A 26,211-nucleotide genomic window follows, 5' to 3' on the forward strand; every position below is an offset into this window, starting at 1 on the left:
GCGTAGTGGGTAGAATTCTAAGTTGTCCCTAAAGATGCCAGTACAATAGATGTACAATCTATGTGAACACCTCCCCTTAAGTGTGGTGGACATGTGATATTGTGAGATTTCACTTCCATGGTTAGGTTATGCTGTATGGCAAAGGTGAAGGAATTTTGTGCGTGTAATTAAGGTTCTCAGTCAGTTGAACTTGAATTAGTCAAAAAGAGAGATTATCATGGTGGCCCTTATGTAATTAGGTGAGCCCTTTTAGAAGACAGTCTAGATGTCAGAGACATTAGAAGTCAGAGATACTTGAAGCAAGAGAGATGCTCTCCTGTTGACCTTCAAGAGGTGAAATGCCATGTTTTGGAGAGGACCACATGGCAGGAAATTGTAGTGGCCTCTAGAAGCTGAGAGTGGCTGCTGGATGACAACCAATATGAAAAGAGGAAGCTCAGCTCTACCCTGCAAGGAACTGAGTTGTGCCAATAACCTGTGTGTTTGGTAGAGGATCCTGAGCCTCAGGTGAGATATTAGCCCTGGCTGATAATTTGATTTCAGCCTACTGAGACCCTAAGCAGATCTTTTGACATAGCCAATCTGTATATAAACTACTAACTCATGGAAACTGCAAGATAATAAATTTGTGTTTTAAGACGCAAAATGTGCAACAATTTGTCTTGCAGCCATAGGGACCTAATAGATAAAGTCAATATACAATAATTCAATTATTTTTCTATATGCCAGTAACAAACAGAAAAAAAATTTTTAAATTTTAGTTAATATTTACAGTTGCACAAAATATCAAATACTTATGAACAAAAGTAATGAAAGACTGCAAGACCTCTTTATACAGAATACTACAGAATTTTATTAAGAGAAATTAAAGTTAACCTAAATAAATAGAAATATATGTCATGTTCATGGATTGGAAATGTTAATGTTGTAAATATGTCAGTCTCCCCAAACTGATTTACAGATCCAATGCAATCCCAACGAAAATCTCAACAGGTTTATTTGTAGAAAACAGAAACATGCTTCTAAAATGTGTATGGAAATACGAAGGGCAAAGAATGGCCAAAACACTCTGAAGAAGAGGAACAAGGTGAAAGGACTTACTCTACTGTTCATAAAGGTTTATTATAAAACAATAATATAATACTGTATTAGTATAGTAAAGCAATATTAATATCAGGATAGATAGACTCATCAAAGAGAATAGATAGTCCAGAAACAAACTTGCATACATAGACACTTGATTTATGAAAAATGTTACACTGCAGAGCATTAAGAAATGATGTCTTCAAATTAATAGGGCTGCGTCAATTGGAGAGCCGTATTTTTTAAAAAACAAACCTTGATTCCTACTTTATATCCCACACAAAAAATTAATTCCATGTGGATTATAAATCCAAATGTTAAATGGAAAAATAATTAAGCTTATAGAAGATAATATTGAAGAACATTTTACTCTAGGACACAAAAAGAACCACCATAAAGGAAAAGGTGGTTAAATTTGAGCATATTAAAATTAGGAACATGCCAGTGGCTCATGCCTGTAATCCCAGCACTTTGGGAGGCCGAGGCGGGTGGATCACGAGGTCAGGAGATTGAGACCATCCTGGCTAACATGGTGAAACTCCGTCTCTACTAAAAATACAAAAAATTAGCTGGGTGTGGTGGTGGGCTCCTGTAGTCCCAGCTACTCAGAAGGCTGAGGCAGGAGACTGGTATGAACCCAGTAGACAGAGCTTGCAGTGAGCTGAGATTGAGCCACTGCACTCCGGCCTGGCCGAAAGAGTGAGACTCTGTCTCAAAAAACCCAAAAAATTAGGAACATTTGTTTGTCCAATGGCAGCATTAAGAGAATAAAAAGGCAAGCCCAGTGGGAGAAGGTATTTGCAACACCTGTAGCTAAGAAGGCTTTATATTCAGGATATTTTAAAAGATAAAAATTTTAACATCTCCTACAAATCAAAAAAGAAAAAAAAAAGAGTAACTCAATAGACACTTGAGAATAGGTACTCCACAAAAAAGGACATACAAATAGCCAATAAACATATGAAAGGGTATTCAGCCTCATCAGTAATTAGTAAAGTGCAATATGATATACCGTACATTCATGTTTAAAGACTCATAATACCAAATGTTGCCTAGGATATGCAATAACAGGTACACACTAGGGTAGGAGAGTAAGCTGATACAATCACTTCAGAAGATAATTTGGCAGTAATCTTCTAAAGCGGAATATTTGTATACTCCATGATCCAGCAATTCTATTCTCAGGAATATATTCAATAGAAATGAAGGCATATATGTACCAAAGACATTTACAATGTTGAGTGACAGAAGCCAGATACACAAGTATATATTCCATTCATCTATATAACTTTAAAAACTGTCAAACAATGATGTTGTTAGTTAGGAGGAGAGAAGGCATAGTGATTGGGAGAAGCATGAGGGGGTAATGTACTATTTCTTCATCTAGACAAATGAGTGTATTCATTTCGTAATAAATTTTGACCCAAATATTTGTTTTGTACATTTTTTTCTGTAAAGCCAAGCTTTCTGCCCCCATGGACTTTACATTCTACTGTGAGGATCCCTGCTCTCCTCCCTGTTGACTGACTTCAATCTAAGGCTGCAAGTGGTGGCAAGTGGTGGAAATATGGCGACCAGTAGCTCATAGTCTACAACTTGCCATGTTCAAACAAGTAGAAGCCAAGGCATACTTATCTTAAGCCAAGGCATACTTATCTTAGGAGTTCCCCAAAAGTCCCACATAGACTCTGACTGGCTCTAATTGGATCATGCCTTCATCTCTGATCCAATCACCATGACCAATGTGAGACTCTAATTGGCCAAGCCTGAATCACACCCAACTCATGAAGCATGAAGTCAGAGTCAAATAGTCAGCTTCACCAGAACACATATAATACAAATAGGTAAAGATTCAAACAAAACAAAAAGGTGGCCCTGTTTCAAAAGAAGAAATAAATGTGGGTTGAAAACCCAACAAATGTCTGTAACAGATCTTCTGCAAATGAGAACCCAGATTTCCTACTTCGTGTTAGGCTAACTTCCCTTTAATTCTTTCATTTTATCACATGTCTCAGGGATTTGGCTCTTCCACTGCTATCATGATTGCAAATGGACTCTTTTCTTCTTCCTTTTGGTCACCTGAGAAGTAGGATACTCTCTCCTACTCCATCTCTATTTTTCTGACTTTGAAATAAGACAAAAACAATCAACCAGACAGATGAAAGTGAATAACAATAACAACAAAAATTTACTTAGAGTTTTAAATGTTTGTGTCTGCTAGAAACTACATGTTAACATAAAGGCTAATAAAAATAATCAGACCTTAGAAAGTAAGTTCTATTTCTATCCCTCTTCAAAGAATCCTTTGAGGTGCCTCAGGGAGTACCTCCTCTGGTCAGTTTTCTTTACCACCCCCACCCCTGATCTGAGTTATTGAACACCTCTGCCCCTGTGCTCACTCATACGATATTGTAGTTTTCTGTTTACTTATCTGCCTTAAGCATTGGCTCATGTGTTCCTTGAAGGAAGGGTTTCTACCTTTATCTCTGTATTATCAGTACAAAGCTCAGTGTCTGGGACATATACAGTGAAGGGTCAGTAAATATTTTCAGAATGAGTGAGTGTTTCATATCCCAGTTAAACTTAAACCTGACAGCAGCCCTGTGAGATAGAGGTGATCAACCTGAGACTTAGAGCAGTAAGGTAGGTGACTTGCTCAAGATCATAAATAGTAAGTAGAATCAGGATTGGAGCTCAAATCTGATAAAAAGTCTGAGCCCTTGATCAGGGCTTTGGTCAAAAGTGTTCATTTATTTGGAATAGGGTTCAAAATCTAGCTGGGAGTAGTTTTCCCTGATTGAATCATACCTGCCTTTCTAACCCTTTTTGTCATTTTTCTCATTCATGCATCTTTCCTCATAGCCCCTGAACAGACTTGGGCTTTCCTGCCTCTTTGTTTTCACTGGACTCTGTCAACTCTGCCTACTAAAATCTTACGCCTTCTTCAAGGATCAGCTCAGACATCATCTCTTTTACAGAATTTTCCTTTATCACATACCCAGAAGTGACATCATCCTCCTTTGAATTGCCATATTATTTCCTGAACCATGAACATGGCGTGTATGACATACTAGCTCTGCTCAAACTATTAGTCTCCATATTAAACTACTAGACCATGCCTTGTCTTCTTTATGGCCCTTAGTATAGTGATTTGCACATAGTAGACTTTTAAAAATTTTGCTGAATAAATTAATGGTGGTAGTGGTGACTTTTTGGTACACCAACAATTTCCTCCACTGTCTAGGGCTTAGGACTGTGCAAATCATTGTTAGATCTGCCCTATTTCTTCATACCTTATAGGCTGTGATATGGTTTGCCTGAGTCCCCACCCAAATCTCATCTTGAATTGTAGTTCCCATAATCCCCACATGTCGTGGAGGGACCCAGTAGGAGGTAATTGAATCATGGGGGCAGTTTCCCCCATGCTATTCTCGTGATAGTAAGTTCTAGCGAGATCTGATGATTTTATAAGAGGCTTCCCCCTTCTCTTGGCTCTCATTCTTCTCTTTCCCGCTGCCATGTGAAGAAGGACGTGTTTGCTTCCCCTTTCACCATGATTGTAAGTTTTCTGAGGCCTCCCCAGCCCTGTGGAACTGTGAGTCAGTTAAACCTCTTTCCTTTATAAATTACCCAGTCTCCAGCATTTCTTCATAGCAGCATGAGAACAAACTAATATAGACTGTATTCTCTCTTGATAACCAAAGGGGTTTTATATATTCAGAACTACCAAATATCAACTTGGCAAATTGAAGTATAAATGGGCTTTTGATAGCTGTTAACAATGGGTTTTCACAAGTAGTTGGGAGACATAGCTTTGTGAATAAGTTTTGTTTTGTTTTAATTAAGAAGGAATAGTGACTGGGAGAAAAAAAAGAAGGGAATATATTCCAGGTGTTTCTAGGGGTGAGGTAATTTGGCCTGCTAATAGTAAAACCCCAAGTTAATCAGAACCCAATTAACTGGCATTAATTGGCACCTCAATTACACACACATACACACACTCACATAAAGCAGACAGAGAAAGAGAGAGAGAGAAGAGACAGAAAAGAGAAGAGAGAAGGGGAAAGGATCTGCCCTTAGTAGAGACAAATGACGACAACAAATGACAACAGCAGCAAAATAACATCAAAACAGCATCTAGCAGCATAGGTTCTGCTCTCAATAACAGCATCATTTTCAGAAACGAAGCAACTCAAAATCCTGAATCATGCGACAAGATTGAAAGATAAAAGGGTTTAACCAGAAAATCCATTTAACCAGCACATGTCATTTCCCACAAATTATGCTTAAGCAGTGTTATATATCATATCACTACAGTCTTATAAGATTATAGTTATATCATACATCATCACTATATCATATATCATATCACTATACAGTTATATATCACATCACTATGATCTTATAAGATTATAGTGAGCCACTTAGAACTTGTGAGTAGGTATGAATATATAATATTCTTCAAAAAACAACTTTGCAAAGTTATTTAAGGCTTGAATTATGTTATAGCAACAAAAGTAACTAGAAATATAAGGGTATTTTTAAAGAGACTCGATCTTCAATATGCAGCTGGAGCAGCAGAGCCTGGTGTGACTTGTTTTCTGCTAAATTGCAGGCTTCTTCAATGATCAGGTTTCAAGTTTCACTGCAGCAACTGACTCAAAGTGATTATTTAGCCTGCAAAATAGAAAAGAGTATAAAGGGACATGGTTGAAGTACTGAAAATTGCAATTACAGAGGGCACATGAAAATTGATCTGTTCCTCCTTTTTATCTGGTTGAATAATACAGGGACAAGAGAATTTAAAATACATTTTAATATTAACGAGAATACCAGAGATGTATGATTTTATGTGGCATTTTTAAGAGGATATTATTCACAATGGCTAAGGAGGCACGGGGAAAAAGAGTGACAGAAGAGATGTATTTTTTACTGAATAATCACGCATTTTAACGTTTAATGACAGAGTCAACAAAATCATGTTTCAGGTGATTAGACCAAGAACTTTTGGGCTAACACTGAAGATTCTGCTGGAAGAACACAATGGCTATTACAATAAGTAAGGTTGGAAGCAAATTAGCATGATAGGCAAAGTAGTCCATGTGTCACATAGTGTTCACATAATGATGATGATGATAAGGATAATAGCTAGTGTGTTTACAGCTGCTTCCCCACCATATGTAAGAAAAATTATATGAGTTTCATTTCATTTTGTTTTCTTTTTTGCTTGAATTGCCTTCCCTGGGCTCCTTCCCAGCTCCCACATGCCCAATTCTGCATTTCAAATTTGACCTCTTCTTCAAATACCCTTTTAAAAATGCAGTGTAGTCCAAACAGCAATCTCTGACCTCCCTACTAAGAAAGAGTAATCTTCTACTCTGAATCCCTCCTCCATACCGCTCACGCAGCACTAGTCATTTCCCGCCTAGTAATGTGGCTATGTGACATACTATGTGGTTAGTTTCCCTTACTAGATCTTTGCATATGATTCATGATTTATCTCTGTATTCTTTGCGTTGTCATAAGCTTTTATATAATAAGCAACTAACAAATACTTACAAATAATTATAAATATGTGTTTAATGAATGGAATAGTAGGAATGGAATTGTATTAATTTCACTGTGTCACATCAGGTTCTCTTTGACCAATGTCTCATCTTTTCCAAGGATAAAGACGCAGTTCTTATGACTTCACGGGCTCAGCATTGCCAGTGTTCAGACAATGTGCAATAGATATGTGCCAGAATCTTTATGTGTGAGTTAATTTTATACATTTTATAAATTTTATAAATTTCATGTATATATATAAAAATATATATATATATTTTTTTTTGAGATGGAGTCTCGCTCTGTTGCCCAGGCTGGAGTGCAGTGGCACGATCTCAGCTCACCATAACCTCCGTCTCCCAGGTTCAAGTGATTCTCCTGCCTCAGCCTCCTGAGTAGCTGGGACTACTTTGCCTATCATGCTAATTTGCTTCCAACCTTATGTGGTAGCATGCCACCACACCTAGCTAATTTTTGTATTTTTAGTAGAGACGGGGTTTCCACTATATTGGCCAGGTTGGTATCAAACTCCTGACCTCATGATCTGCCTGACTCAGCCTCCCAAAGTGCTGAGATTACAGGTGTGAGCCACCATGCTCGGCCAAATTTCATTATATCTTAATGCCAGAGGGGTCTTGCTATTTACAGGAACCATATATAGGATCCTTCTGAAATATTTAGCTTCTAATTTAAGAGTTTTGTAAGTTGTAATTTTAATACACAGTGTTTTTTATATTTGTATTTTTTAAATTTATTTTTCTTTCCTTTCTTTCTTTTTTTTAAGATGGAGCCTCACTTTGTTGCCCAGGCTGGAGTGCAGTGGTGTGATCTCGGCTCACCGCAAATTCTGCCTCTCAGGTTCAAGCAATTCTCCCTGCCTCAGCATCCCAAGTAGCTGGGATTACAGGCACCCGCCACCACGCCCAGCTAATTTTTGGAGTTTGTAGTAGAGATGGGGTTTCGCCATGTTGGCCAGGCTGGTCTTGAACGCCTGACCTCAGATGATCCGCTCACCTCAGCCTCCCAAAATGCTGGGATTACGGGTGCGAGCTACCTCGCCTGGCCCGAAAAATTTCTATACACTAAAAGTCACTCATTTTAGCACATGATACCATGCGTTTTGACAAATGCATAGAGTCATATAATCAAGAAACAGAAAGTGCCATCACTCGAAAAATTCTCTTATACTGTCCTTTTGTTAGCTTGTCCCTTTGCCCCTGACCCCTGGCAACCACCTATCTGTCCTATGTCCCTATAGTTTTGCTTTTCCAGAATGTCATATAAATGAAATTAGAAAGAATATAGCCTTTGAGTCTGGCTTCTTTCACTTAACATAATGCATTTGAGATTTGTTCATATTGTTGTAATATGTATCAATAGTTCATTTCTTTTCATTGTTGGGTAGTATTCCATAGTATGGAGGTATTCATACTATGGAATATCAAAGGAATATCCTACAGTTGAAGGATATTTGGGTTGTTTCCAGGTTCTGGCTATTATGAATAAATCTACTGTAAATATTCATGTACAGATTTTTGTATGAACATATACTTTCATTTTTCTTTGGTAAATATCTAGGAGTAGGATTATTGGCCATGTGGTATGTGTTTGACCTCATGAAAACTGTCAACTGTTTTCCAAAGTGGCTGTACCATTTTGCATTCCCATCAACAATGTATGAAAATTGCTGTACACCATTACCAGCACTTGGTAGTATATGTGTTGTTTTAAAAAAGCCATTCAATGAGTATATAGTAGTATCTTGTTGTGGTTTTAATTTTTCTCTAATTACAAAAGGTGTTGTACATCTTTTCACTTACTTATTTTGCTATCTATATATCTTCTTTGATGAAATATCTGTTGAAATATTTTGTCCATTTAAGAAATTGGGTGTTTTTTATGGTTTGATTTTATTTACATACTTTAAAAAATCAAATAGTTAATTTTGCAGAAAAATTAGAAAATTTAAATAAGAAAAAAGAGAATTTAAATAACCCGTGAATCCACAACTAAGAGATAACTAGTTTAACATTTTGGTATATGTACTTTCAGACTACTTTTTAATGCAGATGTACATGTTACAGACATCTAACCTGAATATCCTTGGCTGCATCAGCCTAAATGTTCTGGCTGAACAGTGGACGGTCAGACTCATTTCTACACCTTGCTCACAAAATGCAACTTAAGATGGGAGAATTTAGTTTCTTCTATGGAGAAACTAAGTTACTTTACTTTCTCGTCCTGACATTTGGTAGTTGGCCAATAAAAAGACTGGTGTACCAACCGATCACCATAAGTGAAACCCACCATTTGACCTGTCCTCCTCACTCCAGCAAGGCCTTCCAATATATCTTTTTAGTTTATTTCTGTCATGTAAACACACATGTAAAAAGAACAAAAACCCAAGAATCACCAGATAATTGGGAAAAGCTCACAATATCAAAGGTAACAAACCAACCAAAAAGGAACTCAGAGGAAACCAAGATGATGCAGGGAACTAAAGAAAATTATTTTTAAAAAGCATTTGGGAATTTAAAATACAATCACCGAATTTAAAAGCAGAAAAGAAGAGCACGAGAACATTGATGACATCTCCCAGAAAGTCAAACAAAGAGACAAAGAGATGGAACACTGGAGAAGAAAGGTAAGAGACTTAAAGAATCAACCAGGAATTCTATTGTTTAGCCAGTAAGAGATCCAGAGAGTATCAAACAAAAATGAAGAAGAAAAAAACTACAGCACTGGGAGTAAACACCATCAAAGCTTCCAAAGAGAGGAAAAAGGATCAGATCAAAAGAAAGGAGAAAAAATAACTTCATGCTTCTCAACATTGTCACTGAATTCTAGAAAGCAAAGGGCTGTTATCTTCAACATTCTGAAGAGAAATTAGGTTTAGCTAAGAATTTTAGATCCAACCAAACCACCAATAAAGTATGAGGATAGAATAAAGAAATTTTGGCCGGGTGTGGTGGCTCATGCCTGCAATCCCAGGACTTTGGGAGGCCGAGGCAGGCGAATGGCTTGAGCTCAGCAGTTCGAGACCAACCTGGGCAACATGACAAAACCGTGTCTTTACAAATACAAAAAAAAAAAAAATTAGCTAGGCATGGAGGGCCACGCACCTGAAGTCCCAGCTACACTGGAGACTGAGGTGGGAGGATCACCTGAGCCTGGGAGATAGGTGCTGCAATGAGCCATAATCATGCCACTGCACTCCAGTCTGGCAACAGCCTAAGACCCTGTCTCAAAAAAAGACATTTTCAGAGATTCAAGGACTCAGAATTTTACCCATATGTACCTTTTCTTAGGAAATTTTATTTCAGGAATACTGGAGAGTGAACTGAGAAAGAACAAGTAGTCCAGGAAATGAGAGAGCTAACACAGGATAGTGAGGAGAAGTCCAAGAATGACAACTACGCCCCAAGTCTATGGAGCAGTCAGTCCTGATTAGATGAGGAGTTAGAGGGATATGAGAGGAAGGTCTTGAGAAAGAAATGGAACTGCTAGGTTGTTGGATGTTTTTATGTTTGGAGATTTGGAAAAAAATATTGCTATCCCTTTGATATTTAGAAATCTTTACATAGTCATAATTACGTAAATACTTATTACCAAATTAATCAAAACACTTTTGCCCTATGAAAACAAGGTTTTGTTTTTACCAAAAAGTCCTGCCTTACGACATTTAAAGACTGTGAAAAAGCTATAGTGAGAGGAAGTGGGGAAAGGAAGTGGAGATTGAGTAAGAGAGTGAAATCCTCAACTACTTTAACAGGATGTCTGTAGACAGTGTCTTAAGTTGATAAATCAAGAAAAAGCCTGAATGAGCAAATTATTTAAACACAAAGAAGTAAGTAGTAGATGAAATGACTAAAACGTTCTTGAAAGTGGTAGATTGGAGAGCAGTATGGATAAGAAATGGAGCAGAGGTACACTGCTTTCCCATCTAAATCTTCTAGAGTAATTGATTTTAAAAATACCATGTGCACGCAAGACACGATGGTGCATGCCTGTTTTCCCAGCTGCTGGAGAGGCTGGGGCTAGTTGGGAGGATTTCTTGAGCCCAGGAGTTTGAAGCTAGCCTGAGCAACTTAGCCAGACCTTGTCTCTAAAAACAACAACAACAAAACAGAACAAAAAACCCAACCATGTGCATATATTACTTTGATTAAAAAATTATTTTAAGCATATCTGCATATACTTTTCAGATAGAGTTGGAATTGCTGGATCACAAGACCTAACATTTTTTAAAAGTTTTTGCTATCTACTGTAAAATTGTCTTCTAAAGGTTGTAATCCCTTACACACCCACCAGCAGTATATGACAGTACCCATTTCTCTGCATCTTTGCTAATCTAGGTTATTTTTTAAAAATCTTTGGCCAGGAACAGTGGCTCACACCTGTAATCCCAGCACTTTGGGAGGCTGAGGTGGGCAGATCACAAAGTCAGGAGTTTGAGACCACCCTGGCCAATATGGTGAAACCTCGTCTCTACTAAAAGTACAAAATTAGCTAGGTGTGGTGATGGGTGCCCATAGTTCCACCTACTCAGGAGGCTGAGGCAGGAGAATCACTTGAAACGGGGAGGCAGAGGTTGCAGTGAGCCGAGATCATGCCACTGTACTCCAGCCTGGGTGACAGAGCAAGACTCCGTCTCAAAAAAAAAAAACTTTGCCAGCTGGTCAGGCAAAAAAAGTTTCTCACCACTATTTGAAATGTGTTTTCTTTATGAGTAGGTCCTACTTGTAGCTAAGGCTAAGTGGCATTCTGTTTCCTTCCTTTTGAGTTCCTGGATTAATACTTAATGAAATTACAAATCTTCTATATAAATATATGTATTAACATCTAGATTCTGGACCTAGAGGGAATTAAAAAATTGTCTTCATTGTGCAGTAACAGAAAAACTGAATTATTAACTGCTTGCCCGAACAAGTGTGTATGACTTCCTTATTTCTATTAATGCCCTAGTAATGTTTGACCCTTTCATCCATATTCAGTCAGCAAATTAATTAGACTCTACTTAGGCTTTCATATCTGTTGTTTCCTTTCCATTCTTATTCTTACCATTCAAATGTGGCTGTTGCTTTCGGGAGAATTTCGATAGATATTTCCAAAGTACTCTTCCAAGGGGTTTTATATGAACTTATATTTCCACCAATAGTGTAGAAGAATGTGTCTTCGAACTATCAACAACAGTTGGGAGTAACAAATTTTTTATCATTATCAATCTAATAGGTGAAAATAGATAGCCCTTCATTGTTATTTTGATTTGTATTGCTTATGTATGTAGGTAGAATATATTTCTGCCTAAGCTCATTAACTAGCATTAAGGGTCATATGGACAGGCTCAGTGCCAGGAGGTTAGCAATGCCAACATTTCACTTTGTAGCCTTTACAACGGAAGGCAGGGAGGAAGGGAACTGGAATGGATGCTAAAGCCATCAACATTTTTTTCATTTATGACTTTTGGGTTTATGTCCTTCTCTACACTAAGACTAAAATTGTACCTGTGGTTTTTTTTGTAGCTTTTTATTATAAAAACATTCTTCCAATACACAAAAGTAGAGAGAATAGAATAGTGAACTTTCATGTAACACACAGCTTAAAAAAGTATTAGCAGTCTATATTTTTGTTTCATCTATCCCATGCCTAATTATTTTTCTGAAGTTTTCTAAGAAAATCTAAAGTATCATACCATTTTATTTATTAATACTTTAATATGTTTCTCTAACAGGCAAGGACATTTTATTGATGTGTAATATATACATTAAAATATATGGCTCAGCCAGATGCATGTAATCCTGGCACTTTGGGAGGCCTAGGTGGGAGGATCCCTTGAGTTCCAGGAGTTTGAGGCTACAGTGAGCCATGATTGTACCACTGCACTCCAGCCTGGGTAACAGAGTAAGACCCTGTCTAAAAATATATCTATATTGCTCATATAATTTTCACAAAATGAAAACACTCATATAACCACATCCCATATTAAGAAATAGAATATTTCCACACTTTAGCAGCCTCCTTTTCATCTTTTCGCAGTCACTACTCAAAGTTAAGCACTGTCTTGACTTCTATCAGCTTGAATCAGTTTTTCCTATTTTTGAACTTTATATACATAGAATTGCATTACAAACTTTACATATATAAATGGTATCACATTGTTTGGTGTTTGGCTCACTTTACTCAACATTATGTTTGTCAGACTTAGCTGTGTTGTCATTTGTAGCAGTAGTTTGTTCATACATACCATATTTACTATACTCTAGTATGTAGATTATCTACATGCTATGAAGACTTTCTAGAGTATTTCATTGTATAAATATACCATAGATTTTAACTCTACTGTTGATTTTAACTCTACTGTTGATTTCATTGTATGAATATACCATAGATTTTAACTCTACTGTTGATGTGTATTTGGCTTGTTTTCTATTTTGGGCCATTGAAAATATTGCTGCAGCCAGGCACGGTGGCTCACACCTGTAATCCCAACACTTCGGGAGGCCAACGTGGGCGGATCACGAGGTCAGTAGTCCGCGACCAGCCTGACCAACATGGTGAAACCCCGTCTCTACTAATTAGCAGGGTGTGGTGGTGCATGCCTGTAATCCCAGCTACTCAGGAGGCTAAGACAGGAGAATGACTTGAACCTGGGAGGCGGAGGAGATCGAGCCATTGCACTCCAGCCTGGGCATCTCAAAAAAAAAGAAAAGAAAAGAAAATAATACTGCTGTGATCACTCTTAAACAAGTGTTTTGCTGCACATATGTCTGCATTTCTGTCACAGGAGTTGCACCACCGGATCATGGGTATTCCTATAGTCAGCGTTAGTAGATTCTTTCAGTTTTCTAAAATGGTTATACGAAGTTACATTCCCACAAACAGTGTATGTGAGTTAACAGTTGTTAACAATTGTACCACATCATTATTATTATTATTATTATTATTTTTTTTTGAGACGGAGTCTCGCTGTGTCGCCCAGGCTGGAGTGCAGTGGCCGGATCTCAGCTCACTGCAAGCTCTGCCTCCTGGGTTTTTACGCCATTCTCCTGCCTCAGCCTCCCGAGTAGCCGGGACTACAGGCGCCCGCCACCTCGCCCGGCTAGTTTTTTGTATTTTTTAGTAGAGACGGGGTTTCACCGTGTTAGCCAGGATGGTCTCAAACTCCTGACCTCGTGATCCACCCGTCTCGGCCTCCCAAAGTGCTGGGATTACAGGCTTGAGCCACCGCGCCCGGCCCCACATCATTATTAACACTTGGCATTGTCAGTTGAGAGATAGACTCTGAGGAGATTATCATGTAGAAAGCATATTAGGGGTTGCTCTTGGGATTAACACCTGTGGAAGGGATGGAGCAGAGGCAAAATTGGACAGAGGCAGAAGTTGGGCTGTGGTGCAGTTTCAACTAACGCTTCAGCTGACCCCATAGAGAGCCCCTTTTTTTGTTTGTTTTTTGAGACAGGGTCTCACTCTGTCATCCAGGCTGCAGTGCAGTGGTGCAATCACGGCTCACTGCAGCCTCGACTTCCCAAGAGCCCATGCTTTTAAGACCTTTCATAGCCTACTCTCTGCCACGATGGTACACTGTTTATTTTTATTTATTATTCTTATTATTGAAAGAGAGTCTTGCTCTGTTACCCAGGCTGAAGTGCGGTGGCATGATCTCAACTCACTGCAACCTCTGTCACCTGGGTTCAATCAATTCTCCTGCCTCAGCCTCCCAAGCAGTTGAGATTACAAGTGCCCGCCACCACACCTGGCTAATTTTTGTATTCCAGTAGAGACGGGGTTTCACCATGTTGGTCAGGCTGGTCTCGAAATCCTGACCTCAAATGATCTGCCTGCCTTGGCCTCCCAAAGTGCTGGGATTACAGATGTGAGCCACCATGCCCAGCCATGGTACACTGTTTGTATCTAACATATTAACACTAGATGCTGATGATGAAAGCTGGCTGAAGTCAACCAGCTGAGTCATTTTGACTTTTGGTTGTTTAGTGCCTCCTTGTTGGTAGATGGTGCTTGCTGGTAGGCATTACCATGTAATCTTCATGCTCACTTTGCACCTATTCACATATACCCATCCTTCCCCAGACTTTCTTGTTCCTGATCTGCCAAGCTTTCTCTTCCAGGTCCTGAGGAGCTTTGTTTTAGAAATCAGATAGTCCATTATTTGCTAGGATGGTTTAAATAAAAGAAGCTTGTTTTAAAACTCTCCATAATATATTTGACTTTTTTTTTTTTTGAGACGGAGTTTCACTCTTGTTGCCCAAGCTGGTGTGCAATGGTGCGATCTCAGTTCACTGCAACCTCCGCCTCCCGGGTTCAAGCGATTCTCCTGCCTCAGCTTCCCAAAGTGCTGGGATTACAGGCGTGAGCTCTTTAGTAATCTGTATCAAGACGTTTTTTTACACCAGAATTGTTATAATGTTTGTTTTACCCCATATTTACGCCCAGCCGATATTTCACTTTTTTAAAGCCGGGCTCTACTATAAAGAATGTTTTCAAAAGAACCAGCCAAATTAAAATTATTGAGGGTTTTTTGCTATCTTTAGAAAGCATGTTTTAATATTCACAGTGAACTATCTTTTCTACTAAAGCCCTTAGACAACTGGCAGTAGCAATTTTCACTGTCTAGAAGGCAGCTTCTCCAACCTGACGTGCATAAGAAGCACCTGGAGCTCTTGTTGAACTGTAGATTAAGATTCAATTGCTCTCTGGGCTGAAGCCCAAGATTGTGCATTTCGGTTAGACTGGTGCAAAAGTAATTGAGGTTTTTGCCATTACTTTTGATGGCAAAAACCACAATAGCTTTTGCATCAACCTAATAACAAGCTCCCAGGTGATGCTGGCGCAGCTGGTCTGCGGACCGCACTTTGAATGGCCAAGTTCTGTGGCCTCTTGTCCTTCCCTGCTAGCTGGAAATTCACCTTATAACAAATTCTAACCCACTTTGGTCCTTTGGGCTAAAACTGATCCAAACTTTAAGATGTTCAAATTGGAGTGGTTAACTGATCCCATTACATGTTCTGCCATGCAAGTTAGAATGCAGACTTAAATGAAAAATTAAACTATAGTCAAGTATAGATTTAAAAAAAAAATTGAGGCTGGGCATAATGGCTCACGCTTATAATCCCAGCACTTTGGGAGGCGAAGGCGAGTGGATCACCTGAGGTCAGGAGTTCAAGACCAGCCTGGCCAACATGGTGAAACCTGTCTCTACTAAAAATACAAAAATTAGCCGGGCATGGTGGCAGGCGCCTGTAATCCCAGCTACTTGGGAGGCTGAGGCAGGAGAATTGCTTGAATATGGGAGGTAGAGGTTGCAGTGAGCTGAGATCACGCCACTGCACTCTAGCCTAGGAGACAAGAGCGAAACTCTGTCTCAAAAAAAAAAAAAAATTGAAAATGTGACCCACACTCTCCATATTCATTCAAACTCTCTATGTCCTTTGATTTAAGCAGTATTCTTGTCATACCTTAATCTCTTCTTAATGAATAAGATTTTAAAAGATATATTGATGGAAATGACGTGTTAAACAACTTATCTGTTGACATAGTAAATAAGTAGAATTCTTTTAGAAAGCTATATAGTAATCTGTATCAAGACATTGTTTTTTTACACCAGAATTGTTTTAATGTTTGTTTTACCCCATATTCTCATTGTTGTAATGTTTGCTTTACCCCGTATTCTCATTCTCATTCTTATGTTTTAATGTTTGTTTCACCTCATATTCTCATTATTATACAAGATTATAATATTTGCTGAGCATTGCCACATGCTCTTCACTGTAATGGATTGTAGATCAACTTGCAGTAAGGAGAAAAGCACTTTCCAGAAAGATATTTATTTCAGTATGAGCTAAAATGAAAAACATAGGAAACTAAATCTTCAACAATTGGGTAAATAGTTGTATAACAACTCAAAGGAATAATTCAAGACATTAAAAATGTGTAAATTATAAAACTGTGTGTTAAATGAACACGACTAAAAAACTGTAAAGCAAAAAAATGAAATAAAAGTTAAAGAGGTAGAATTTTAAATAAAATATTGCCTTAAAAGTTATTTGAGGCTGGGCACAGTGCTCACACCTGTAATCCCAACACTTTGGGAGGCTGAGGCGGGTGGATCACGAGGTCAGGAGTTTGAGACCAGCCTGGCTAACACGGTGAAACCCTGTCTCTACTAAAAATACAAAAATTAGCCGTGCGTGGTGGTAGGCGGCTGTAATCCCAGCTACTCGGAGTTTGAGGCAGGAGAATAGCTTGAAACTGGAAGGCAGAGGTTGCAGTGAGCTGCGATCACACCATTGCACTCCAGCCTGGGCGACAAGAGAGAGATTCCATCTCAAAACAAAAAAACAAAAAAACAAAAAAAAAAGTTACTTGAAACACTATACACACACACACGTGAGAAGGATCAGATAATGCAAGACTTCATCTCATTTCTTTGGCTATTGAGGCAACTTTAAAAAAGCCTTCTCTTCCACCAACAAAAATATTCTTGCCCTTTCCTGCTTTCATAGCCTACCTCTTCCCGTCTGTGAATACAGGTAGGAGATGTTGGAGTGGCAATCTGGGGCTCTCCTGTGGTTTACAGTGAAGAAAATAACTCAGTTTCATCAAGAGGCTGGCAAGCGTTTTGCAGATATTTTACAATTGCATCAACCATAACAATGCCATAGATTCTACAACGCTAAAAATCAGGCAGCAAGGCATTTGTGTTTCAGCTATTTTTGCTTAGAAGTTATTGGTGTTTGGTCTTATTTTTCTTATATTGTAAACTTTTTGGATATCGGATATTTAGTTATAAATGTCAGGTTGTTTATATTTGAGCTTACTCAACATTGGAATCCCTAAGGAATTCTTGAAGTTTGGTAAATTCCCAGATACAAAGGCACAATTTAGGGAGAGGGGTTTAGTACTCTTAAAAATTGGGGGGCAGGGGGAAGCACAGTGGCTCACACCTGTAATCCCAGCACTTTGGGAGGCCAAGGCAGGTGGATCACGAGGTCAGGAGATCGAGACCGTCCTGGCTAATATGGTGAAACCCCATCTCTACTAAAAACACAAAAAAATTAGCCAGGTGTGGTGGCAGGCGCCTGTAGTCCCACTACTTGGGAGGCTGAGGCAGGAGAATGGTGTGAATCTGGGAGGCAGAGCTTGCAGTGAGTTAAGATTGTGCCACTGCACTCCAGCCTGGGCAACACAGTGAGACTCTGTCTCAAAAAAAAAAAAAAAAAAGTTGTCGGGGGGACAGGAGACTACAGTAGCTGATGGGTGGCGAATGGTCTCAGGGTGGGAGTGGAGAATGGAGAAGGAGAAGAGGAGGCTCTGGGGCATAAAATGATGGGCCCTATATAGCACCTCATTTTTGCTTTTAGAGGGGAGCGAAAGACTTTTCCTCTACACTCTTAGGTTTAAAATTTGAGTCTGTGAAACAAACTGACAATACGCAGATTAACAGGAGAAAAGGTATACAAACTTACTGCATGGATGGGGCATCACAAGAAAAAAAAATGAATACCCAAAAAAGTGGTGAGATTTGGGAGCTTATGCCGTCTTCCTAGGGGAAAGAAGAAGAGGGATATGGATGACTTAGGGGAGAGTAAATAATTTGGGGGAAAGAATGAGCCCTTAGGGAGATGGAATCGTCTGTAGCAAACTATTACATTCTGTTACAGATGTAATAGAAGTGGTGTCCCTTTCTAGTCTTCGGTCCTGTTGTAATAGTCAATCTTCCCTGGCTGATTAACCTACTAGGGAGAGGAATTTACGACAACTGAGTTCCTTTTGGAGGATCTGTCTTTAGGCAGGTAAGAGAGAATTCAGAGAAAGCCTCTCCCTGCATTTGCTGTCTTTCAAGTGTCTTCAGCTTAAAATAATTAGTATACCAAAGTAGCATATTTTGGGGTGGCATGTCCCAAATGCCTTTGCTTTCGTTTTTCTGAGTTTGGGAAATGTTCTTCCTTTTCTTGGGCACACTGTCCCCACCAAGAAGACAGAACAAACAAACAATTCAAGCGTTTATGCCATGGGATAGACACTGTGCTAGGCCTGCCCCCATTTTTGGCCTCCTGCAAAAATCCCAAGGAGCAACCTGGGGTTTTTTTTTTTTTTTTTTAACATGGAGTTTCGCTCTTGTTGCCCAGGCTGGAGTGTGCAATGACAGGATCTCACCTCACTACAACCTCCACCTCCCAGGTTCAAGCGATTCTCCTGCCTCAGCCTCCCAAGTAGCTGGGACTACAGGTGCACGCCACCACATCTGGCTAATTTTCGTATTTGTAGTAGATATGGGTTTCTCCATGTTAGCCAGCGTGGTCTCAAATTCGTGACCTCAGATGATCCGCCTGCCTTGGCTTCCCAAAGTGCTGGGATTACAGGCGTGAGCCACTGTGCCCGGCCACAACCTGGGATTTTTGCGGAAATCCGGAACAAGGCTCAGGAATGCTGTCCTGAAAATGATCAGTTTTTATTCTCCTGAAATCCTTTCACCTGCTTAAGTCTTGCTAGGGGCGTGGAGAATACATAAAGATACACAGAACTAGAAGGATGGAGGAAATAATGAGCCTGTCATGGGAGATTTCCTAAAGGTTACTATGAATTAGCTAATTTGTGATACCTTGTTGCTAATTGCTGAAGAGAGGCTGCTCTTGTATTCAGAGTTATGGCTATGCCAGTTCCTTCTGGGCACCATTCATATGGATGAATTTGCCTCTTGTTCTACGTCAGTACCTCCTGGTTTGCCCTCCTCTTTACACTCTTGATACGCAGAGGTGAACGCAAGTGGGGTTGTGCTTTCGTTAATTTTGTATGGGAGGAAGTGGTTGTTCAGTGACCTTGGAAAAGCCCAATGCTGATGTTTTACAGCAGGTGGCAGCCTTTCCCTGGGAGAGAAGACAGAGCTAGTCTGATCTAATGCAAAATTGTTTAGGGTTTTATTGCTTTTCCTTGATAGACGTTTCAAATGATTATCTGACCCCGAAGTTGAAATTGGCTTTATCACAGAGGGAAGAGAAGCAGAGACCCTAAACCCTGGAAAAGGGGGTGTAAACTCACTTCTGGGGCTCAATCCCACAGCTGCTCCCTCTGAGGAAACTGGTGGCTGCCCTCAGGGCGTCTGGTCAAGTTCAGACACCACATGGCACCTCTGAGCAAGGGCCCATAGGAAGACACGGGTTGGAGCAGATCAAGAATTACCCTGCTGTATTTTGTGAAGGACGGCATTTGATAGCAGAAGTACCCCCTTTCCATTCCAGATGTGTAAAGCAGCCTTTTAAACTAATCTGCCAAATGGTTTTCTTAAGGTTATTAAGTTATTTGCATTCAAATTTGCAAAGTGCTTAATAGAAGGAAAGGCAGACTTGGTAGAGAAGCTTGATGCTGGAAATATATCGTTTGTTTCTGAATTCTTTTTTGTCTTTATTTACTTTAAAAAAATTTTTTTTGAGACAAGATCTCACTCTGTCACCCAGGCTGGAGTGAAGTGGCATGATCTCGGTTCATTGAAACCTCCGCCTCCCAGGTTCAAGCAATTCTCATGCCTCAGCCTCCCAAGTAACTGGTACTACAGGGGCTCACCACCACATCCATGGGAGTTTTTTGTATTTTTATTAGAGATGGGGTTTCACCATGTTGGTCAGGCTGGTCTTGAACTCCTAACCTCAAGTGATCTACCTGCCTTGGCCTCCCAAAGTGCTGGGATTACAGGTATGAGTCACTGCACCAGGTCTGTTTTGGATTTCTTAATGGTAGGATTGTATGTATCATTTATCAACAAAGTGCTATGTAGAAAACATTATTCAAAACTTAGTGTAAAAAAAAAAAAAAAAAAAAAACTTACTGTAAATGAGTAGAGACTGACCAAAGTCCCTATAGATGAATCTACTTTATGCCAAGAGGAAATAGGGGTGTTTAGACAAGGATAGGAGCAGACAGAAATCAAGGAACTAAGTGGACTATTGAAATTAATTAAAATTGAAACTAAAAATTAAGTTCCTAAGTTGCGCTAGCCACATTTCAAGAGCTCAATAGCTACATGTGACTCGTGGCTACCATAGTGAACAGCACAGATAATTGACCATTTTTATCACAGAAACTTCTACCAGATAGCAGTGGACTAGAAGAAAAAAACAGGGAGTATGGCCAAGTGAAAAGGTGAGTAGTTAAGAACAAGCCCTCCCTGTAATGCTAATTATCGAAATACTAATTCCTAAGTGTAGCAGGAGTTTCAAATACAGTATCTCATATAATCCTTATACTAATCCACAATCACAATAACGCTGCTGACATTTGTTGAAACCTTTTTACTACTGCAGGCCAGGCACTAAAAACTCTTTTGTAATAACGTTGGGGCTCAGAAAACAATACCCTAAAACAAAGGCCTCAGAAAGCAACCTCAGAGACAGAAGTTTTTCTTTGACCTTCTCCTGCCTTCCTGTCTTTCAATCCATTCTCCACTGAGGCCAGCCGCAGAAACTAGAATCCCTCTTCCCCAAGGTAGGTCATAGAATCTAGTCATAAAATCTACAAAGCTAGTCATAAAATCTACAATTTTACTCTAACTTTCCCTCCACCTTTCTGTATTAAAAACTGGCCATGAAGAAATGATCTGACCTCCCTTATTTGACTGCAGGACATAAGGCCCTGGTTCCAGAGAGGGTCCTGTCCCACACCCAGAAGGAAGGAATGCATACTTAGAGAAGCCAAGAAGAATCTAGACAGACAGGCCTTGCTGGGTTTCCCCACTCAGGCCATTAGCATTAGATCTTACCCTTTTTGTCCAGTCATATTCCTACACAGCTGGCCATACTTTGTTGAACCTAAGCATAAACATGACAATTTCCCCTGTGTGTTTGGGTCTTCATTCTGAAGGCTCCTGTGTATTCCCATTAAATAAATTTGAATATCTTTTCTCCAATTAATCCACCTTTTTTGAGTTGATTTTTCAGTAAACCTTCTGAGGGCCATGGGGAAAGCTCTCCCTTGGCCCCTGCGTAACTTGCTTGTCTTTTCAAGAACTCAGTCAGGTCGGGACTCTTATTGTTCCTATTTAACAAATGGGGAAACTGTAACAGAGAGGGAGTTTAGTAATGTATCCAAGGTTACCTGGCTTGTAAGGAATAACTGGGACTCAAACCCATGTCTTTCTGGGTTGTAATAGAGAGAAGGCAAGCAAGGAAAATACCTAGCACTCTCTATATGTGAGTCAAATTTGCTTTTAAGCCACTTTGCCCTAAGGCAGGCCCACCTCTTAGATTTTCTGTCACATAATTGTCTTTCTGGCTGAAGAAGAAGAAGGCATTATGCCAATTCTGAGAGAGTAACAATGACCCCCTGTTAGTCAGGATGTGAGCCACTTCCTTCCCCCCTAGAGCAGAGTCTGCTGCTGCACAAGGGAAATTGGTTTCTCAGAAGCTCACCTTTGTAGACACAAGTGTGTTTGGGTGACATTTTTGAAGTAAAATATTCTTGTTTAAGATGAAAATGAAGACTAGAAGTGTACATGGGAGATGCTGTTTTCTCTAGGTGGTGAGATTAAGAAAAACTGTTTTTCTGTTCATCTGTATTCTGTAACTTTTCTACACGAATACATCTAAAAAATTAAAAAAAAAAAAAAATCAAAGCCAGAGACTGCATGGGAAAAATTGTGCCTTGGCTTTTGTTAATAGGCTTTTGATAAGATAGTAACTACTTTAGTACTAGTAGCCAATAAAAATACATTTGGTTGAGTGCTAAATACTTTAAACAATAGCTGGGGGATTGTGGAATTTAATTATAAGGTTAAAAAGGACACTAAACAATGTCCAGGTACTCAGTGCTTCTCTGCAGATGGGGACACAGTTGTTTTGTGTTCATGGCTCTTTTAATTTTTTTTTATTTTTATTTTTTTTTTGAGATGGAGTCTCGCTCTGTTGCCCAGGCTGGCGTGCAATGGCTCAATCTCGGCTCACTGCAACCTCCGCTTCCTGGGTTCAAGCGATTCTCCTGCCTCAGCCTCCTGAGTAGCTGGAATTACAGGTGCCCACCACCACGCCTGGCTGATTTTGTATTTTTAGTAGAGATGGGGTTTCTCCATGTTGGTCAGGTTGGTCTTTTTTTTTTTTTTTTTTTTTTTTTTTTTTTTTTTTTTTTTGAGACGGAGTCTCGCTCTGTCGCCCAGGCTGGAGTGCAGTGGCGCGATCTCGGCTCACTGCAAGCTCCGCCTCCCGGGTTCACGCCATTCTCCTGCCTCAGCCTCCCGAGTAGCTGGGATTACAGGCGCCCACAACCGCGCCCGGCTAATTTTTTGTATTTTTAGTAGAGACGGGGTTTCACCGTAGTCTTGATCTCCTGACCTTGTGATCCGCCCGCCTCGGCCTCCCAAAGTGCTGGGATTACAGGCGTGAGCCACCGCGCCCGGCCGGTCAGGTTGGTCTTGAACTCCCTACCTCAGGTGATCTGCCTGCCTTGGCCTCCCGAAGTGCTGGGATTATAGGCGTGAGCCACCGTGCCCAGCCATGGTCCTGTCTTATGTCACAAAGTTCAAAGTGAGGCACAGGCTGGTAGATAAAAAACAGGGTAAGTCTGTGAATCACAATATTACTTTTATCATCAATTAGCAACAAATGGTCTCTGAAAACTGATAAACTTGGCATGGGGAGAGAGGTGATCTTTCCAAGCTACAGTACATGTTTGTTCTTCCCAGGTGAGACTCATTAAGTAGAAGCCATGTTACTGAGAATTTGCAAATGTAAACAGTATGGAGGCAGAGAAAAAAAAAGAGGCTGAGAACTGGTCAGTGCTTGCTAAGGTTCTTTTCTCCTACAAAATTCTAAGATTTTGTGATTGTTTTAGTTTAGTAGTATGTCTTTATATACTTTTAAAGTTATGTACTCTTAAGTTTCTATACATTTTAAAGCTGGCTTTCTCTAAACTGATGTGCTGCTAAAGGGTATCTTAGACATTTAGTTAAAGCTGTAGGTGAGTCCAATATAAAATGCTAGCCAAATGAAATGGTAGCCAAAATAATTTTCAAATACCTAAGTATCCAGAGAGAGTACAGTTTATAGGTTCATTTACTTTAATGGCCAAATAAAGGAATTTTAAGTACAAAAGATAACTCAGAGGAAGAATCGGTGATAATACAGCACCAAGGAATCAAGAAGTCACCCCCCACCTTCCTCACTTCCCCATCTCTCAGGGTTCCATTTAAAACCAATTCCTGCTTATCTTGGAGTGTAATTTAAGTGGGGTGGCTATAATATTGAAGCTAAGGAGAACGAAAAACATGTGAATTCCCGGCAGTCATCTGTCTAGGCAGACAGTTGGAGACAAGAAAGAACAAACTGCAAAAGGGCAACAGACTCATGCCACAGGTGGTGCATGCAGCTGCAAGGACTTGGGTCAGACAAGCCCTTCTCAGAAACACAGAGAAATATTCAGCCTTGTTCACTCTCATTCCCTGCAAAAGGACAGACCTAGCAGCCTTAAAAAGGAGTTCTGGAATCAAACCAGGCTCTTTTGTGTTTCCTGTTTGGCTGAAACCAATGTGAAGCGAACAAAATCCTAAGATCAACTCACTTTAAAAATTGTATATATACATGCACATATATACATTTTATATTGCCTGATTATGCCAAATAATCTGCCTTTACCACCTACATTGTCTTTACAGATGACGCGGAGCTACCTGTTTGTTTTCTCTTTTCTGTGCTTCACTGTTAGATAACTCCCTGCTTCGTTTGATGGAAATAACCACGCTAGGGTCACTGATCTGACACCGCAATCTCTTTATTCTTGGTCTTACACTGCACTTCTAGTTTCATAAATAAGGCCGTGTTTAGGCTTTGGTTTATGGAATTGAGTTTACAAGGGTATCCTTCACTCTGTTTTATTTCTACCCTCTGGCTTCTCATGGATGTGTGCTTTGCTCAAGTGTCCCCAGAGACCGGGAAGAACCAGCTAGATGGATGGTCCTTGAGTTGCTAGTTGCACAGATGTTTACATGAATTATCTCAAAAATCAGATGTCGCATCCATTTATGGGATGAAAAAGCTTCAAGAAAGGAAGATGGGATTTAGATCTTTCCTTTTTTCTTCTTTTGGACTTAAAGCACAAAGATCTGCGTTAATTGCCCTCCTCAGATCACTGTATGTGATCATCCATGAGAGGCCTTTTCTTGTTTTATTTTACTTCATTGTTTTCCTCCTTGATTGCCAGCATTGGCGGTCACTCTGATGTACTTAATAAGTGTTTGGATATGAGTGTATCCCCAGGTTGTTTTTTCTATAATGCTGCTTTATGAATATATGTGTTAAACCTGTAATGTTCAATGGCTCTCATTCTGTTTCTTTCTTTTTGATGCAATACTGTTTTACAGCTCTATTCATGTTGCTTTATGCACAGCTAGTGCATTTCTTCTAACTGCTGCATAAGGTTCCATATTATGTGTCATGATCATGTCATGATCATCTGATCCTCTTAAAATACCCGTGGCGCTAGTGATGGACTCCCAGACTGCCCCGAACTCTCTTGTACCACAAACAATCCTGTGACAGACATCTTTGTGTGTATTTCTTCATGAACCTGTGTGGAGAGGGATTCCTGGATCATAGGTTGTCAATGAGCATGCATGTGTGTGCATGCACGCGTGTGAACACACACACACACACACACATACAATGAGATACTGCCACAGTGCACTCTAGGATACCTACATCTGTGTACACTCCTGGCAGCAGCACATGAGGGTTTCTGTTTCCCACACCTTTGCCAAGATTACCAAGATTTCCCAACTTTCTAATTTTTATAAATCTATTGGGTGTAATGTAAGGTGGTATCTCAAATAGTTTTAATTTCCATTCTTCTGTTAACTAGTGACACTGAACTTCTCTTCAATCCTTCTTAGGCATTTGGGTTTCCACTTCTGAGAGTTGGCTATTCATACTTTTTGTCAATGTCTCTCTTGGGTACTTTATCTGATTTATAGGAGTTCTTTATACAGTCGTCCCCACTTATCTGAGGTTTTGCTTTCTGAGTGTTGTTACCCACCGTCTTTAGTCCAAAAATATTAAGTGGAAAATTCCAGAAATAAACAATTCATAAGTCTTAAACTGCATGCCATTTTGACTAGTGTGATAAAAACTTGTGTCATCTCGCTCCATCCTGCCCAAGGCCTGTATCATTCCTTTGTGCAGCACGTATCCACCCGCTGCCCACCCCTTAGTCACTTAGTAGACCTCCTGGTTCTCAGAATAATTTGTGGTATCTCCATGCTGTGTTCAAGTCACTCTTATTTTATTTAATAATGACCACAAACTGCAAGAGTAGTAATGCTATTATATTATTATAATTGTTGTAATATATTATTAGTTATTGTTGTTCATCTCTTTCTGTGCTTAATTTATAAATTAAACTTTATCATAGGTATGTATGTAAAAGAAAGAAACATGGTATATATAAGGTTTGGTGCTATCCAGTTTCAGGCATATACTTGGCGAGGTTTGGAATGTATCCCCTGCAGATAAGGAGGACTATTGTATATTCTGGGTTTGAATTCCTTGTTGGTGTGAAATATCTTCCAAGCCGGGCTCGGTGGCTCAA

General features: G+C 39.6%; 1 long non-coding RNA gene across 1 annotated transcript in view; it reads right to left on the reverse strand.

Annotated features, from left to right (window-relative positions):
* Positions 1-1,621: 1,621 nt before the first annotated feature.
* The window catches only part of LOC105465136 (uncharacterized), a 56,642-nt gene continuing 32,052 nt past the window's right edge, over positions 1,622-26,211 (reverse strand). The window contains exon 3 of the long non-coding RNA XR_011611812.1: positions 1,622-5,760. This is a non-coding gene — a long non-coding RNA (uncharacterized lncRNA). The remainder of the gene's footprint in view (positions 5,761-26,211) is intronic.

The sequence above is a fragment of the Macaca nemestrina genome, chromosome 13 (genome assembly GCF_043159975.1).
Source record: "Macaca nemestrina isolate mMacNem1 chromosome 13, mMacNem.hap1, whole genome shotgun sequence".
Classification (NCBI taxonomy): Eukaryota; Metazoa; Chordata; class Mammalia; order Primates; family Cercopithecidae; genus Macaca; species Macaca nemestrina.